Here is a 19,015-nt window from a genome sequence, read left to right on the forward strand (position 1 = left end):
TTTTTTAAAGATTTATAAATTATTTGGGGGTGCCTGGGTGGCTCAGTCCTTATGTGTCTGCCTTCGGCCCAGGGCGTGATCCCAGGGTCCTGAGATCGAGCCCCACATCAGGCTCCCTGTTCTGCTGGGAGCCTGCTTCTTCCTCTCCCTCTCCCCCTGCTTGTGTTCCCTCTCTCGCTGGCTGTGTCTCTCTCTCTCTGTCAAATAAATAAATAAAATCTTTTAAAAATTTTATTTATTTGTTTGAGAGAGAGAGCACAAGCAGGGGGAGGGGCAGAGGGAGAGGGAAAGAAGATAGACCCTGCAGGGCTCTTTCTCAAGACCCTGAGATCATGACCTGAGCTGAAACCAAGAGTCGGATGCTTAACTGACTGAGCCACCCAGGCGCACCTCGGCAGCCTTTTAAAAGGAGGAGGAGAGAAAATCTAATATAAGATCTAGCATGGAAAGATGTTCAAGATATATATCTTTTTTTTATTGTGGTAAAATGCTTTGAAAATAGGAGTTACTATTTTCATATATCATTTAGAATATGGATGATATGATTCATCTATGCCTACCCAGGAGAGAGAGCTTTTACCTCATAATTCCCATATTTTTCAATCAGGTATACACGTCAACAAGTTGCTGAGAAGAATTGGCTGTGGAAATGCTGCCAGATCTCTGGATGCCACCTATCTGGCCAGTCTTGTTCCTGCTGGGCACCCCCAAGCTCTGAAGTGGACTGGCGGCCACACTTGACTCAGTTCTTCTCGCTTCCTTCTCAAGTTCTGCAGAGCCCTGTAGCTTTGGGGAGGCAGAACATTTCTTTGAAAACAGAATGCCATCATACCAATCAGATACATTTCTGTTTCTTATTTCCTTTTTAGAACTCTCGCACAGTCTCACTTTCACCGTAAAAGAGAAGCAAGGGAACAAAATTATTCTCACATTCCCCAAGGTAAAACCATGATCACTGATGTGTCAACGTTCTGAGTGGTTCTCTTTGGCTTCTGGCCTTCCTCCCATTAGTGTTGCTGCTTATCATGGTTTTCAGTATGGTGTTTTTATGAGGTAAAGTAGGAAAGGGGTCAGGAAACTTGGGACCTAGCCCTGGCTAGGGGACTTTAAGGGTGCTGATTAGCTTTACAGGCTTTCAGGTTTTTTTTCCTCTGTAAAACTGGGGTAAAGAATAGATGCTGGATTTTTAGGGCAATGAAAATATTCTGTATGATACCATAATGATGGATACATGTCATTTTACATTTGTCCAAGCCTATAGAATGTACAACATCAAGAGTGAACCATAATGGAAACTATGGTCTTTGGGTGATTTTGATGTAACACTGTAGGTTCATCAGTCGTAACAGATGTGTTGCATGGTGGAGGATGTTGGTAATGGCGGAGGCTATGTATATGTGGGAACAGGGGTACATGGGAACTCTCTGTACCTTCCCCCTCAATTTTGCTCTAAACCTAAAACTGCTCTTCAAAAAAAAAAAAAAAAGCCTTTATTTAGAGATGCTATTTCCCTCTCTTAGGATTGTCAGAGATTTAATGAGATAACAAGGAAAAAGCTTTGAAAGCATAAGTTGCAATGCAAACATAAAGGTCTATATTTTTCTGGCCTTAACCTTTTCTGACTTGCATTATAAACTCTTAATTCAAGAAGCATGTCTCTAAATCTGTTTGCTGTGATGTAGCAACTTAATAGGGAGATAGGAAAGATTCTGAGCAATCGGAAAGTCACTTCATTCTTAAAACCAACCTGAGGGGGGCACCTGGGTGGTTCAGTTGATCTGACTTCGGCTGGGGTCATGATCTCCGGGTCCTGGGATCAAGACCCAAGTAGGGCTGTCCGCTGTGAGGAGTGTGCTTGTTTCTCTCCCTCTTCCTTTGCCCCTCCCCCCACGCATGCTCTCTCTCTTTCTTAAATAAATAAATAAAATCTTAAAAAAAAAAAAAAAACTACCTGAGAAAGGCAGAGGGCAGAGGAGAGTCAGAGACTCATTCTATTTTAAACACTTTGGTATTCTTTTAATTCTCCCCATTTAACATACATTACTTTTGTAAGTTAAACTAATAAAGATTTTTTAATGGCTTAAAATGATAGACTGAGAGCTAGAGATAGGAATTGGAAGTCATCTGCACATAGAGCTAACAGCTGGGGCAAAGAGAATAAAGAATTTGGAAAGATGAACAATTGGAGAAGTGGCCAGATTGTCAAATTGGGCCATGTTGTTAAAACTATTGAATGCCAGGTCAAGGTGTTTTTAAGTGGTAGAGCCATTGAAGGGTCTTGAACAAAGGAATGATGTAATGAGAGCAGTGTTTAATTCCCAGAAGAGTAAATTAAGAGTAATGTGTAGAATGAGTTGGAGGAAGAAGAAACAGTTTGGGGAGATGAGTGGGTTACCATGCAGTGGTCCTGAAGTAAGTTGATAAGGATCTGAAGCAGGATGTTGGTTTAGAGGATGTAAAAAAAAAAAAGGAAACAAAAAGAGAAAAAAGAATGTTACTCTAGGTTCATGATTAGCTTGCCAGAAGGATAAGGTGGAAAGAGGTGGACTAAAATGACCCCGCAGGCACGTCAAAATGAGATAGGAGCCAACTTGAAAAAAATTCCAGTGGCCAAAGCTGGAACAATTTGAACAACAAAATAAATAATGGTAGTATTGGGTTACAACCCCCCCAATTAAAATAAATATATATTAATCCATACTGATATAAATAAATGGTTGAATAAATAAATGAGGGAGAAGGAACAAATCTTCAAGAATTATGATATTTATGTATTTAAAAGCCTATTAAAATTTATTTAAAAGTGTTTTCTTTTTAGAAAGAATGAGGGAAATTTAAAAATTATCTTTAGAACATCATAGTAATAATTGCTGCTGGCAGGATCCACTGATTGCTGAAACTAGTGGGTGAAACTTTAAGGAGAAACAAGGATTTGCACAGCCTATAAGAACCTCTACCAAAATATGTATTAATTACTGTGGCAGTTTAACCTATGTCCACAAATTCTTTCATACTCCTCCTCTAGAAAGTAGAACTTAATTCTCCTCCCTTGAGTGTGGCCTAGACTTAGTGACTTGCTTTTAACTAGTGGGAATATGGTCAAAGTAAGAGAAAAATAGTAACTGTAGTGGAGAAACCTGGTGAACACCGCCCTGATTAAAATTAGTATCACCAACAATAAGTCATATACCCCCTGATATGCTGTGATACAAAGGACAAATCACCTATGTGGTATTCTTCGCAAAAATCCATACCCTCAGTCTAATCATGAGAAAACAAGGCAAATCAAAATTTCAGGAATGTTTTAGAAAATACCTGACCAGTACTCCTCAAAAGTCAAAGTTGTGAATGTCAAGAAAAGAGGAAGAAACTAAGGAAACCATGGAGACATATCAATGAAATGCAATATGGAACAGAAAAAGGGATATTAATGGAAAAACTGGAGAAATTTGCATAAAGTCTATAGTTTAGTGAATAGTATTGATTTGTTCAATGTAGAATGGATCAATGTACCGTGGTTATTTAAGATGCTAATGTTAGGGGAAGCTGGGTGAAGAGTATACAAGGATTCTCTGCACTGTCTTTGTAACTTTTCTGTAAATATAAGACTATTTCAAAATAATAAGTTTTTTAAATGACCCTCTATGTTTTGAGTTTATTTAACTGGGAAAGTGGTTTGTGCCATTAACAAGATATAAGGGTAGTCAACAGGAAGAACTAGACTGGGGGGAGGGTATGACATCAGTGAAAGTAGTAGGCAGTTGGAAATGTGGGTCTGGAGCCTAAGAGGTCAGAGCTAGAGATACAGATTTGGGGGCAAAACTGAGAGAGATATTATTTGAAATAATAAGTTTATAATATAATATTATATTTCCACATGCCAAGAGAGAGCATGTGGAAAGAGAGTCAGTGACCACACTAAGTATGAGAGGAAGAATAGGGAGAGTAGTCGGGGCACCTGGGTGGCTCAGTCGTTGAGCATCTGCCTTCGACTCAGGGCATGATCCTGGATCCCTGGGATGGAGCCCTGCATCAGGCTCCTCCATTGGGAGCCTGCTTCTTCCTCTCCCACTCCCCCTGCTTGTGTTCCCTCTGTCACTGGCTGTCTCTCTCTCTGTCAAAAAAAAAAAAAAAATAGGGAGAGTAGTCAGAACAGATAGGGATAGGATGTTTTTATAAAAGCCAAGGGAAAATAGAATTTCCAGAAAGATCTGGTCAGCACTGTCTCATGATACTGAAAGGTAATGGATGATCACCTGAGAAAAGACCACTGAATTTTAATTAGGAGCCCAGTGCTGACCTCAAAGAGAACAGGGTTAGTAGAGCAGGTATGGAGAGGTGGGGTGATAGGCATAGGAATCAAATGGCCAGGACATAGACAGTGAGGAAGCAGGCTTGCCCAAACCATGCAAAGGGACTTGTGTGGGTGCCAAGGGAGAAGGAGCCCCTGGAGGAGAGTGGGACACTCCTAGGCAGAGAGACAGAAAGTGCTGGCCAGAGCAAGTAGGCCAAAAGACTGGGGCCCAAAGTTCAAGAAGAGAAGAGAACCTTGAACAAAAAGAAGCCCCTGCCACTTCCTGCCTGCAGAACTCTGACTTAAAGCTAAAGTCTTGGATCAGGAACTGCTTTATTTCCTTTCTGAGCTAGGAGGCCATTTTATTTCCCAAGTCCCAGCTTATCATCACTGTGGCCTGGAAAGTTAGGCCAGACAGAAGATGAAATAAACTGAACTTATTCATCCTCTCTTCAGCTTTTCTCTGAGATGGAGGATAGTCTGGTTTTACAATTAGGCATCAAGTGATTTCTATGGGGGTGTATGTATGTGTAATAAAAGCTACCCTTTACTGGCTGCTTACCATGCATCAAGAACTGTAGTAAGCACTTCATATACATTATCCTATTTTATCCTCCCAGCAATCTTTTGAGATGGTTACTATTATTTTCCTTATGTTAAAGATGAAAAACAGGGTGGGAAAGCTGAGCACTGAGACCTCGACTAAAGCGGGGAGACTAAAGAAATGCAGACCACCGAGGCACTACTCATTTTTCCAGCTCTGATCTACTGTTGTACCAGGGGTCCAATCAGGTGTGTGTCTGCCTCCCTCCTGGGTAGGCCAGAGATCCCATCTAAATAGCCATCTATAGCAGCTCCCTACTTCAGGTGGCCAGATGGGAGTTCCAGATCACTGTTGTCTCCCAGGACATTGACACAGTGGCCAGCTGGTGCTGGGGCCACTGCAGGTGGTGTTACTGGTTCAGAGGCTTTGGAATAGTGTTTGGTAGCTCTTTCTCCTTGGCTATGCCAGAAACCCATCTCTCAAGCAGCAGCTCTTCTCCTATGCTATTCTGGGCTTTGCCCTGTCTGAGGCCATGGGGCTCTTCTGCTTGATGGTCACCTTCCCCATCTTCTTCACCATGTAGGCTCCGTGAGGGTCGTCTACCCACCCTTCTTGCTTCAATTCCGGGTCATGCCTGTACTAGAGTGAACTAAGCTTTACCATTAAACACAGTATTTCTCTAAACCTCCCACACACACACTAAGAAAAATATGAAAACCAGATCCAGTGAGGTCAGAAATTTGATGACGATCACACAGACAAGTAAATGACAGAGGTAGAACTTACTCTAAGGCTTGTACTTTTAACCACTGCATTATACTGCCCCCTACCGACACTCGTAGCACATATGCGCGCGCCCAGGCTGTGTGCCAAGAAGTTAACGTGCAATATAGCTCTGGATGTTAGGATTAAGGGTGATTTTTTTCCTTCTTCTTTTGTGCTTATCTGAACTTTTTACAGTGACAATGTATTCCTCTTGAATTCAGAAAAAAGCAATATTTTATTTATTTAAGATTAAGTTTTGGTACTCTTTGCCAGATTTCTGTAATATCCATGGTGAGAACAAAGCAGGTACATTATGCTCAGGTGCAGACAAAGGATACTATGCCTTCTCTGTAGCAGTACAGGCTCTGCAGTGACAGAGCAGAAAATCTGGCATGTGTGTATGTGCACGCGCTTGTGTGTTGTGTGTGTGTGTGTGTGTGTGTGTGTTCTTGCACCTGTGTGCAGTAGCCACTGAGGTGAGGGGAGGAGTGACTGATGTGTCTGAGGATGTGCCACATGGAGACCTCTTTCCCTTCCCTATGACCAGCCACCTTTCCCTGAGCCAGGCCCATTTAGTCTAGAGCTTCCAGAAGGACTGGGAAATACTTTTCCACATACATCAAGATCCTCAACCTCAACCTCATCCCTTGTTGAAAATCTGGCCAGGGAGCCAGGCTGCTGGCATAAAGCCCAGGCTGCACCCATAGAGAGTGATTTGAGTTATGCTAGAGCTACTTCAGATAGTGGGTCCAAGCAGACAGTTGGTATCAGGGATGGGCAGAAACGAGCCGGTAGCATTTAAGGTCGGCATTAACTGGCATGTGGGGCTCTTGTCCAGAGGCTCCAAGATCTTCAGAAGGAGGCACTTCAGGACCCTGGATAGCTACTAGAGGAGCCCAGTTTCTGCCAGGTCTGAAAAGCCTCGGTGCCCAAGTCCTTAAGGCCCTTCTTATTTAATTTTGAATAGCTTTCCTATACATGTCTCTGGCCTCTTCTGTCTCCAAGATCAGCCCTATGGATCCAGGAGCTCCTCGTTATCCTCTCCAGCCCTTGCCCCACCTTCCTCTACACACATCTAGCCTCACTGAGCTCTCTCTGTTGAAGTCACCATCACTCTGAAGTTGAAGTAAGCATTCAAGACAGCATCTGAGCTGTCCTTGGCCAGGATCTGACACCCTGGTACCACAGAACTATAGGATTTCGGAGGGAGGGTAAGAATCTAGTGGAACAAGGGAGTGTTAAAAGGGCATTTGTCTCTGTTACCCCTGCATTCCCATCTTCAGTCTGGTGTGTGAGGCAGGAGAAACTAAGGAGAAGCACTGAGCAGATTTCAAGGCCTGAAGCTAGAACATTTCATGTGCTATCACTGTGCGATCAGCCTGCCACTGGGTGTACACTTGATTTAAAGATATGGTTTATTTAGGGAAAGAGCACTAACATAAGGTGGATGGGGGTAAGTGTAGCAAGTAGAAGCGGAAGTGAAACTAATGAGTCTGGAGATTCAAACCCTAGCCATGCACTTGGGCCCTAGGCAAAAGAGAGTTAGATTAACATTGCAGACGGGTTTCCTTCCTAATTCCCCAAATCATCCAGAGGAGGGGTTTGTGAGGAATCTGGAAGGGCAGAGGAATCACAGTCACCTACTAGGGATTGGATTTTCTAGTCAAAAGTTCCTTCTCTACTTCCAGGCCTCTTCCATAGCTAAATGAATCAAAGCCAACAAATAAGGTTACTGTTCTCTCACTTTGATTGCCTCAGCTGGTGAGTGAGGAAGGTAGGTGGGTTTACCTGGATTGAGTCTGAGTGAAGGCACTCAGGATCCCATCCTTCCCAACCAGCCTTGCTCTAAGCCTTGTGTAAGGCTCTCCATTGTTTTCTTTACCTCTCATAAACTCCTGGGTCCCTTATTGAAAGAACTTTCTGAGCTTTATAAAAGGCCATTACATGCCTTATACCTCAAAGAACTTCCTGGTCAAAGAAACAGGTGCTAAAGCAATATGAAACCAGCAGAAAACAGCTGCAGGCTCCCTCTCTTAGCACCAGCCAGTCATAATGGGACAGGCCAGGGCAGGGAGGAGAAAAGAGCATTTGGTGTTTGCTGAGCCACGGGTAGACCTGACAGAGTTTGGGCTGGAAGGAGTAGGGCTGCCTCCACCCCACCTGAAGAGGTATAGCTGAGTAACACTCCTGGAGATGGGAGCATTAACAATGTAGTAACTAATTTATGGATGAAAAGATGCTCAGAGGATCTAGATGCAGACTGTCCCTCAGGCTGGCTCCTCCCATTCCTGCGGAAACAGTGTTTTCTAGCTTCCAGGAAAGGCCCTTACTGTGGGATTGAGCACAGGCTATTGACATGTAAGGAAGCCTGGACAAGAAACAAGACAGATGAGGACTCTGTCAGATCCCAAGACAGTTGTTTGTGTTGGTTTTTGTTCAAGTAGGACAGGCCTAATATCAGCCAGAACTTGTTTTGGCCTGTTTTTTCAGGGGGCAAAGGCTCCCCCATGTTTGTCTTCCCTAACAGCGGATGCTCTGTATTCATTGTTTTATTAGGAGCAGTGATTATGTGACCACAAACCTTACTAAATTGAATATAATCCTGAGCATTCAGAAGAAACAGTTCAGGGCTCGGGGGAAGGAGCAACTGGCTGGAAAGAAGGGCCCATGAATTCTAATCCCAGGGCTGCCATCTGGCATTGACCTGGGACAACTCATTTACTCTCTGCCCTGCAGGCTCTTTCTGGAATTTCAGGGTCTGAATAAAAACAGACCTGGGAACTCAGAGAGTGAAATGACTTGTCTAGACTCTCAAAGTCAGTGCTGAAGTTCACAGGCAAAACTGGAATCAACAGGCCCTATTCTCCAGCCAGAGGTGTGCTTACTGTTCAGAGAGGTTTCCTGTGTTTTCCTTTGCTGTCTCCTTGCCCTTACGTCTGAACTCCCAAGTGCTCCCATGCCTTGGGTGCTTCACTGCCTGGTAAACATGGTTGTAAGGCCCAGGTTGTCAGAAAGCACTTTGAACAGACAGGATCAGAGCAGTCCTGCCTCTATCTCCCTCCAAAGGGTTTTCTGATGGTTTGGTTCCAAGCCGGATTCCCACTTCTCTAAACCTTGACAGTAAGAGTTGGGCCTTATTCATTTGATGGTGGGAGTGTATATCTGCAAGCAAAATCTGAGCCTGGCCCTGGAGACTCAAAGAAAGCTGTGTCTGCTCAGCTGATGATCAGTCCCCACAAGAGGTCAACCTGAAGTTGAGCTGCCGCTTGGGTCGTGAACCTTAAGTGAGTTTTAACTAGGTCAAGCCTTCAGGAGAGTGAGTAAGTGAGGGTTTGGGGACTCCTACTTTGGCTGTTCTCCAAAATAACTTCCTGGAAGGCAATCTTTCAGCCCCCAGCCAGAGACTTACATAGAGAAGTGGCCCTACAAAGAGCACACAATACAACATCTGTCTGGGACACCGTTAGACAAGGCCCTGTCACAGCCTGGCAGGCCCCCGGACTTTTGCCTCCTGCTACGGAAAGAGCCTTGCTGTGGCTCAAACCAAATAGAAAGCAATCTGTTTGTCATCAGATTAAGGCCCTTCATTCTCTGTGCTAGACACTGGGAGAACACAGTAGAAATAGGCATGGTCCCTACCTTCATGAACATTTATTTAATAAATTATACAAGTATTCACTGAAGTAAAATTTGATAAGTACATGAAAGAAATGGAAGGGGGTGGGGCTGTGAGAGTATATTATAGAGGGACCTAACCTATCCTGATATTCATGGGAAGTTTTTTGTAAGAGATGATGTGTCAGCTGAGGCGTGAAGGACAAGTAAGATGTAGCCAGAAGGGGGAGCATGAGGCAGGAAGGCTCTTCATGCTCTGTCAGGACAAAGACCAATGATGCAAAGTGTGGTAATCTGGGGGAAGAGTGGTATGGGATGATGTTGGGGAAATGGAAGGGAAGGCAAGCGACTGTTTCTTTGCCACCATTCCTAGCCCAGTCTGAATAGCCCCTTTCCAAAAAAGGGCTGGTTGAGACCCACCCAGACTGCTATGGCACGCCCCCAGGGGTGTGCCTCTTCCATCTCCCCAGCACAGGGGGGCTCTCACAGCGATGCTCAGGAGAGGTTCTAGCCCCAGCTAGAAGTGGAGTGGTCACCTGGCAGCAGAGCTCAGAGGAGGGAGAAGGAGGGGCAAGAAGAACTAGACACTTAACTTTCCCTACAGATCCTCTCTGTACATTTTCCCACTGCTTTGAACTGTTTATTAATATATGACAGAAGCCATTTCCGCATTTTGATGATTCCCCTGGGAATTCCACACTATCACCCACTTCCTGTGGTAGATAAAAAATGTCAGCTTTCAAGATTTTATACTTGGATTTCGGAAACTAAATTGCATTACTATGTCCGGTGAGACGGCGCCATTGCCTGTTCCTATCTGCGTGCTCCAGGCACCATGAGGCTGATAACATCAGCGTGTCAAAGTAGCTCGATCCAGACAATTTGCAGTTGGCTGGGGCTGGGGCAGAGGGGTGGGTGACAAAATTTTCTCAGAATCCAGAGCAGCCCAGCATTGACTGGATTTTTGGGTTCCTTCTATAGACCATTAGTTCTCCTATCTGTATAGAGAGAACTTGTCTTGGTCCCACCTAGATGTAACAAGGAGTTTAAAAGTACTCTCCTAAACACTGATAGGATAAAATCACCGAAGAGCCAATGCTCAGGTTTTCCTTGGAGTGAAAGATAGAAGAGAATAGGGGGAAGAGTAGAATCATGATATGAACAAGACAGGTCCTTACTGCCTGTGAAATTAAGTGTCCGTGTAGAATCCAAAATACTCCTGGAAATGGTTATTCTGTGCTTCCTTGAAGCCCAGATGTGAGGGCTTGTAACTAACCTTCTGACTGCCATAAGATTGTGAATGAAGCAAATGAAGAGAAAGCATTGTTCCCCTGCCAGGAAACACAGGAACTTTTGGGGTTTCTTTTCTAGTTGCAACCACCATTTAACTCTACAGAACAAACATTCCTTTCACAGCAAAAATTTTCAACGTATTGGGTTATTTCAAATGCATCAAACAGCTCTGGCAGCATTCACAGACCCATTTTTGTAAATAACGAAACAGTCTCTTTGCCCCAAAACATGATGTTTTCAAAATGTAGTAGCCCCTGAGGTCAAGGTTTTGGGAGGAGTCAGTCCAACCTCATTGAGGTTGCCAGTGCTAGTGCAAGCCTGGTTTTCCTGCTCGCTGCCCACTCACCCATAGGTTCTGGTGTTTGGATGCAGGAGACAGAACTAGAATCTACCCTTAACTCTAATTGCACATATCTTAACTTCTCTTACAGTGGAGGCATGCAGTTCAGTGACTCCATTACTATATCTAAGGGATGAATTAATAATTAAGTCAAATTATTCTTTTTTAAAAGATTTTATTTTTAAATAACTTCTGCATCCAATGTGGGGCTTGAACTTAAAACCCCGAGATCAAGAGTTGCATGCTCTACTGACTGAGCCAGGCAGGCACCCCAAATTCTTTTTTTTAAGCAAACTTTATGCCCATTATGGGGCTCAAACTCATGACTCCAAGGTCAAGAGTTGTGCGCTCTACCCACTGAGCCAGCTACGCCCACCTAAGTCAAATGGTTCTTTAGTTTTATTTGTTTATTTTTATAGAAAAGTATTATCAAAGGTTTTAAAAGTGAGAAATCATGATCACTATGTAACCATGATCACTTGGAGTGTAGTTTCCAACGCTGAGCCTCTCCTGGATGTCCATGGTTGGTGGAGCAGGTGTTTCAGGTTCTTGAAAAAGCTCAATGCAGGATGCTTCCCGCTGTCCTGAATTCCAGGCTGCTCCTGTTAGGTCTGTGTAGGCCTCCTGCCTAAAGGATTAGAAGCCCAGGGTTTTTGTGATTTTTGCTGTGGCCTGGGGAGAATGGCCCAAGGCTAAGTCATGGGACTGTGGTACAGCCAGAACTTGGGACAACTACAACCCCCCGCCCCAACCCAGCTTGCTGCTGCTTTGAGATTGGCCAGGCCCTGGTCAGCCTCTCTTGCCTTCAAACTACTCTTGCCCACCCTTCCTAAGAAATAACAGACCTGCCATGGTCTCTGGACCAGGGCTAGACTTTAATAGGGCTTATTTCTGGGGAGTCTCAAGCTTCCCAAGAATCAGACACATAGCATTGAGAGAAAAATAGAGCAAACCGCAGAGTAAACAGTGTGTCTTGAATTCTTTTTCCTGTCGTCTTCAAACATCTGGCCCTTCTCCCCTGGCTCCTACCTCCTAGCCTCAACCATCCTCCACTCCAGTCTCTCTCGTCATATAAGAGTCCCTTTAGAACTGTGGTTCTGTTTCTCTCTGTTTTACATTAACCTTCTCAAAATCTTATCCTTCCCAGACATCCATGACACCAGCCTCTCCTTGGTCCCCTGCTTCTCTGACCAGGGCTGTCAATCCTCTTCTGTCTACCCCTTCATTGTTGGTGTTCCCCCAAGTTCTTTCCTCTGATCCTTCATATTTATAGGTGCACACACACACACACACACACACACATACACACACGAAACCTAGGAGTCATCTGTGCCTAGGTCTTTCTCCTCAAACCCAGATTCAGTCAGCCACTAAGCCCTGGCAGTATGACCTTGATATGTTTTTCTTCTCTGATCCCATTATTTTCCATTAAAGTCCAAAGTCCTGAATGTGATTTACAAAACCCTTCATGATTTTAGCGTTCCTCCTGTTCTAGTCTCATCACCTGCCACTTCACCCCACCACTTAACATTCCAGCAAAATTGGGCTATTCCTTTTGCCTGCTATGTAGTCATGTGTCTCTTCCTCCCTACTCCTTTCTTTTCTTGCCTTGGCTTTTCTTTCCCTACTCCTTTCTTCACCTGGTTCATTTCTATCTCCTACTCATTCTTCATGCCTCAGCTTTCTTTGGAGAAGTCTTCCCTAATTCCCCAGGGTAGAAGAGGTGCTTCTGTTCTGTGTACAGATAATACTCTACACAAACCTCTGTTGTAGCACTTGGCATATTATTAAAAATTATCTGTTTATTCATTTGCCTTACATACTAGTTCTTCATTATCTTTGTATCTGCTAGTGCCTAGAATACAAGTGCCCCTAATTGGACCAGAACTGAATTGGTGACTGAGACTCTTTCATTTTTTTTTAATTAAAGATTATATTTAGTTATTTGTCAGAGAGAGAGAGAGAGAGCACAAGCAGGGGGAGCAGCAGGCAGAGGGAGAAGCAGGCTCCCTGCTGAGCAAGGAGCTTGATGCGGGACTCGATCCTGGGCCCTGAGAGCATGACCTGAGCCAAAGACAGATGTTAACTGAGTGAGCCACCCAGACATCCCATGACTGAGACTCTTTCATCTCCTTTTTTTTACACTGTCATCTGCTTTTCTCTCCTGGGCTCAGACTTCTCAGTCCCCATGACTTTTTCTTGCTTGCTGCTTCCTGCTTGTCTGTCTTTCTCTATCTTGAGGTGTTGACTGTTTCAGTGACTCCAATATTTCCTTCCTATGGAACACTTGTTGAGCAAGAAGTTGCTAATCAGAAAGCATCAATGCCATTTTCTATGGGGCGCCTGGGTGGCACAGCGGTTAAGCGTCTGCCTTCGGCTCAGGGCGTGATCCCGGCGTTATGGGATCGAGCCCCACATCAGGCTCTTCTGCTATGAGCCTGCTTCTTCCTCTCCCACTCCCCCTGCTTATGTTCCCTCTCTCGCTGGCTGTCTCTATCTCTGTCGAATAAATAAATAAAATCTTTTTAAAAAATTAAAAAAAGAAAAAGCATCAATGCCATTTTCTAAAGAGGGGCTTCAAATGTGTGCAGAGCACTGGAGACAGGATGAGACTAGTACGAGCCTTCCAAGTGCCTGCTTTACAAGACAACAGTCCCACAGCTGTGTAAGTTCTGACGTGTTGTTAATCTCATGACTTTATCTGATGTCTCTAAGAAGGGGTTGGGTATAAGAAATGACAAGTTAGATTCATATTCTAGTGCTTAACCACCTTCAAGGTGTGACTTTGAATATATTGCTTTAAATAACCTAGTTCTTCAATTTTAAAATGGGACTGACATTTACCTTACTTACCTTACCTTTTAGGAGTATTAAATGAAATAATATATACAAAACACCAAGCACCATAGCTGTGCATATAGCAGATAACAGGTGTTCGAGCAATATTAAATAAACTATCTGCTGAATTCCAGAAGAACCACACCTGGTCTGCATTGCTATGAACAACTCCCTGCCTTGGCTCAGCCAGAGCTCTTAGCAGAGCTGCCTCCCCAACATGAGCTTTGGGTCCTCTCTCCTCCCTCCTCCCCGACCAAACCATTGTCCTCCCTTGGCACTAAGAATATAAAACCAGGTTAAGGTGGGGGCAGAGGGCTGTTTGAGAGGTTGTCTGGGGATGGTGTGGGTATAGAGGGGGTGGCCTAGAGCCTTGCTGTTCAAAGTGTCGTCCCTGTATTCGGAGCATTGGTATCACTTGGGAGCTTGTATGAAATACACTTAGGCACCATTCAGATCTACTAAATTGGAATCTGCATTTAAACAATATCCCCAGGTGATTCGTAAGCACATTAATGTTTAAGAAGCACTATCCTACAGGCACACAGATAAGCTCAGCAGGTGTGGAGGGGTATAGGCTGTGTATATATGTCAGACCTGTCTAGAAGAGATGAAGACTGCACAAGTGGGGAGGAGCTGTGAGGGAGTATAGTTAGAACAAAGGAGGTGTTCCTAGGGGTGTGGGCTACAGAGCTGTAGGGGGCTCTTTGGGTAGATACTGGTTATGTGTTGTTTTAGGGCCCCTTCCTGTGAATGCCCCAGGAGTGAGATTATACCTTTGAGTTAGCTAGAGAGTGACCAATGAGTAGAGAAAGGCTCTTTACCACTGTGAGCCTGGGGAAACCCTCCAACAGGGACCCTAGGACCACCTAGTTTAGCAGATGAGTACTGTTTCCCTGAAGGGATTCATAACCAGCAACCAGCTGGCTTCATTGCTGGAAACTTGCCTTGGATTTGTGCTAGGCTAGACTCTTCCCTCCCCTAATGTTCCACCACCAACTGGCATCTCTCTCTCTCTCTCTCTCTCTCTCTCCCTCTCCCTCTCCCTCTCCCTCTCCCTCTCCCTCTCCCTCTCCCTCCCTCCCTCCAATACACACACACACACACACACACACACACACACACACACACAAGCTGACTTAACAGAAACTCAGATAGGGCTTTATGAGCCTTTGTAGAGTTAACCTTCTCCTTCCCCTCTCTGACCTCCACCACTGGGCTGGGCTCTGAGCCTCCAGGAGCCTTTAACATTAACATCTCTGCTGCACAAAGCATGCCTGTTAAGAGTGATGGCAGGCCCTAGGCTTGGTTGGAAGCAGCAAGAATTTGTTTTACCAGAGCCACCATATCTGTCTCTTAAGCACTCTTAGAACTCAATCTCTTTTTGCTTTCCCAATAGAAACACTTCTTAGCCATCCACCTAGAGCCTCTTGATTTTCTCTGTGGGAGAGTTGTTTGTGCATCTCAGTGGTAAGGAAAAGGCCCTGTTGTACTTGCCCCCACCCCTGGAAATGGAGTAGGCTGACTGCACGATAGCATCAGTGGTAACTAAAAGTAGTTAGAATAGAGTCTTAGCCCTAAGCCTCAACTATCATTGCTCTTTTGCCAGCCACCCAATAGGTGAGCCTCTGGTTTCACCAGGTTTCTGCCCAGGCCCAACCCTCTGTGTTAGGGAGGATAACAAACCTTCACCACCGTCACTCTCTCTTCTGTGCTCCTACCACCCTTCATGCATTCCTGTCTCTCATGCTCCTCTCACTGCCTTAAATGGGTTGCTATGTGTTCCCGTCTTCTTTTTACCATTAGACTAAAGTCTTCTTGGCAAGAAGCAGGTCTTGGTATTTTTCACTCCTCAAAGTACATTGTTCCCTGCCTGCGCCATGCTGGTATTCAGTGACTATCAAGGTTATTTTAACAAGTGGTGAGCTCACTGATATTTAATTACTGGGATGACAAAAAGGAAAGAATATGAGACTGTTCTGTCCAGAGAGCTAAGCTTTAGAGATGTAAGTTGTCTTTGTGAGCAAACAGTGGTGCTTGCCAGGCTTAATGAAGGTTAGAGAGTTAGAACAGGCTGGAAGGTGAGGAAGAGGTAGGAAATTTCACAGAAGGGAGAAGCTGTTTGATACCAGCCCTCTGAGTCCATTGTCCATTGCAGACAGGTAGCTCTTTACTCTTCCAAGGCCAGAGGAAAAGAATCAGAAATGGCAGTTGTGTGAGGGTATTCCATAGACTGCCAGATTATTACTTTGTTTTCTTGGGAAAAGAAGGAGTCCAAAAGATTCATGAACTAGTGCAGGACAGGCTCAGTCCCTTGAGTAATTGAAGCTTACCAAAAACACTTCAGTGAGATTTGGGGCCAAGATCCAAGTGAAGACCCACAAGTCAGTCTGGCCTAGACCAAATGTTAATGTGTGTTGACATTTCTCCTGCTTCACCTTCCTCCCATGTGCAGGGCTGAAGGGCCAGTCCCAAGGACTCTCCAACCAAATGCCCTCTATTGATTCCTGGGCAGCATCTTTCCTCAGAGTTCTGTGCTTCTGTTCTTACCTTGGGGAACTAGAATTCACATCCTGGAAGGAAACCAAAAGATCCTCTGGACATGCTCCCTAAAGCTTTGTTAGCCCTGAACATCTGGTTCCCTTCTTGCCCTCCTCTGAGCCCTGCCTGAGCAGAAGGACCCCAGAAACTCAACCCAGAATCCCTTGACCTCTCCAGCTCCCTTGATTTTAGAATCATTTTCCTCTCCCTTCATAGGCCTCATCTCCAAAGTCTGTGTTTTCTGAAACAGAAGCAAAAAAGAAAGGAGAAAGAGAGAGAAGAGACTGCCTTCTATTCACTGCCCGCCCTCACACATTTTCTCCTTCTGCTTCAGGCCCTACCAGTCCATGTTTTATTTTCTTCCATTTTTTCATAACTTAGAATTAGCCATTTTAACCATTGTTGATCTATGTTTAAAGAACTTTACACCTTCACCCCTTTCTCCATTAAGTGAGATAGTCTTTCCCTAAAGAGGTGGAAATGGGGGCCAGAGGAGGTGTGGCAGGATAGGGAGCTTGGAAATCGTCTAGGTCGCAAGACTGTATAGGCCAAGACCTGCGTCTCTAGCTAGTCCAAAATAAGGCAGGAGACTCTTGAACATCTGATTCGGGGTATAAGCTTAAGGATAGGGATGAAAGTCACAGGGGCTAGGCCAGGCCAGGCCTCCCAGAGGAACCAAGGTTTCTCAGTTTCTGGCTCTGGTTCCTACCTCTTGGGTTATGAGGCTTATCCCCTAGGCCTTTATGTCCCCTAGGCTTCCCTCAAGACACAGCTGCTACAGTGGGTGTCCCTGAGTTGAGGTATTTGTCCTATCTCCCGAAGAAAGGCTTTTTAGTCATAGGGTTTCCAGGTGAGTAGGAATGGGAATGAATAGCAGAACATCAGTCTAGGACAAGCAGTCCTAACCGTGAAGGAGGCAGAGCAGGATTCTAAATCTTTTAAAAAACTCACTGACCCCTTGTCTCCTCATTTAAAAAATGAATCTAGTTCTTTGCCATCCAAGTACTAGCTTTATATCTTTCATCATTCTTTTTTTTCCCCCTGAGTAGTTTCTGAGTAGCTATTTTTGAAAACTAAATAATGGGTAAGGGAGTAGGAGCCGCCACTCTTACTGGGATAACCCCAGAACCATTTTGGTTAATTCTCCTACCCCAAGTCTGGAAGCAAGGGATACTCATTCTGTGAAGTTTGCCTCCTGGCTCTGCAGTTAGGCACGGTTCCTACAGCTGATGTGCTGGCACAGGCCAAGGACCAGCTGAAGCATGGTGGCCAGCCACCCGGCAATTACTATCCCCATTTAGAGTTTTTCCCAAACTTCAGTGTAACAAAATCTTCTCTCCTTTTGTTCTTAATTGTTGGCCTCAAGTCAGGCATATTTTATCTGGCAGGTGATGCCCAGAGGGAATTGTATTCTTTGAAAGAAGATTCCCCATGGCCACCAGGTATGTAAGGACTGAGGCACAGTTCTCTTGCAAGATGATGGATAGGTGTGATGACCTGAAATTCCCTGGCACACAGTGAGAAATAAAATATTAAAAACCAACTATAGCCCTCAATCATAACTGGAGGCATTGTAAATTGGAACAATCCTTTGGGAAAACAGTTTGGCAACATGTATCAAGAATCCTAAAAGCACTCCTGCTTTTTGACGTTATACTTCTACTTTATTTTAAAAAGTATCCTAGGGGTACCTGGGTGGCTCAGTCAGTTGGGCAGCCAACTCTTGGTTTTGGCTCAGGTCATGATCCCGGGGTCATGGGATTGAGCCCCATGTCGGGCTCTGCACTCAGTGAGGAATCTGCTTGAGATTCTCTCCCTCTTCCTTTGCCCCTCCCCCCACTCACACTCATGCGCTCTCTCTCTCAAATGAATAAATAAAATCTTTTTTTAAAAAAGAAATTATCCTAAATGCAAATATATATGGATTTCAACATAGCATTATTTATAATAGTGAAAAATTGTAAGCAACCTAAATGTCCAAAATAAGTGAATGGCTAAAAAGTTATTGTACAAAAAAAAAAGTTATTGTACATCCCCTTTGTGGATATTATGCAGCCATTAAACTGATGATTTCAAAAACTGTGTAAAAATATGGAGAGTTGATTATATTCAAATACTAATTTTTAAAAATACAGAATATAAGGGGCACCTGGGTGGCTCAGTTGGTTAAGCATCCAACTCTTGATTTCGGCTCAGGTCATGATCTCAGGGTCGTGAGCCTACTTAAGAGTCTCTCTCTTCCTCTCCCTCTGCCCCTCCACTTGTACTCTTTTTCTCTCTCTCAAAATGAAAATACATATAAGATACAGTTTGTTTTTCTTTATTTTTCTTTCTTTATTTGAGAGAGTAGTGAGAGAGAGAGAGCAGGAACGGGAGAAGAAGCAGAGGGAGAAGGAAAAGCAGACTCCCTGCTGAGCAGGGTTTGGTCCCAGGACCCTGAGATCATGACCTGAGCCGAAGGCAGACGCTTAACCAACTGAGTCATCCAGGCGCCCTAGTTTGTTTTTCTTTAAATGTTTTTCTATGTATGGGTATTAGTTGGCACTCTCTGGTTATAGTAACAAATTTCAACTCAAGCCAGTTTAAGTTAAAAAGGAAACTAGACTATAAGGACACTAGAATTTCTCATAGTATTCAAGGACAGGTGTGCCCTTCAAGCTTTAGAAGGGTGGAGCAAGTTCTAGAACCAGAGCCGAGGAAGGACTTTCTCTATCTCTTGTGTCTGCTTCTTTCTGAACATCAGCTTTATTCTTGTCTCCCTGCCCAGTGGCTTTCTCTGCTACCTAAT

The 19,015-nt window shown here is 44.3% G+C and overlaps 1 protein-coding gene and 1 pseudogene across 6 annotated transcripts in view; both read left to right on the forward strand.

Annotated features, from left to right (window-relative positions):
- The window catches only part of FAM219A (family with sequence similarity 219 member A), a 51,900-nt gene that overhangs the window by 19,076 nt on the left and 13,809 nt on the right, over window positions 1-19,015 (forward strand). The gene's annotated exons all lie outside the window — the stretch shown is intronic.
- On the forward strand, window positions 947-10,105 carry LOC123781035 (ATP synthase F(0) complex subunit C1, mitochondrial pseudogene; annotated as a pseudogene).

Source organism: Ursus americanus, chromosome 18, assembly GCF_024610735.1.
Source record: "Ursus americanus isolate L20-20 chromosome 18, mUrsAme1.1.p, whole genome shotgun sequence".
Lineage (NCBI taxonomy): Eukaryota > Metazoa > Chordata > Mammalia > Carnivora > Ursidae > Ursus > Ursus americanus.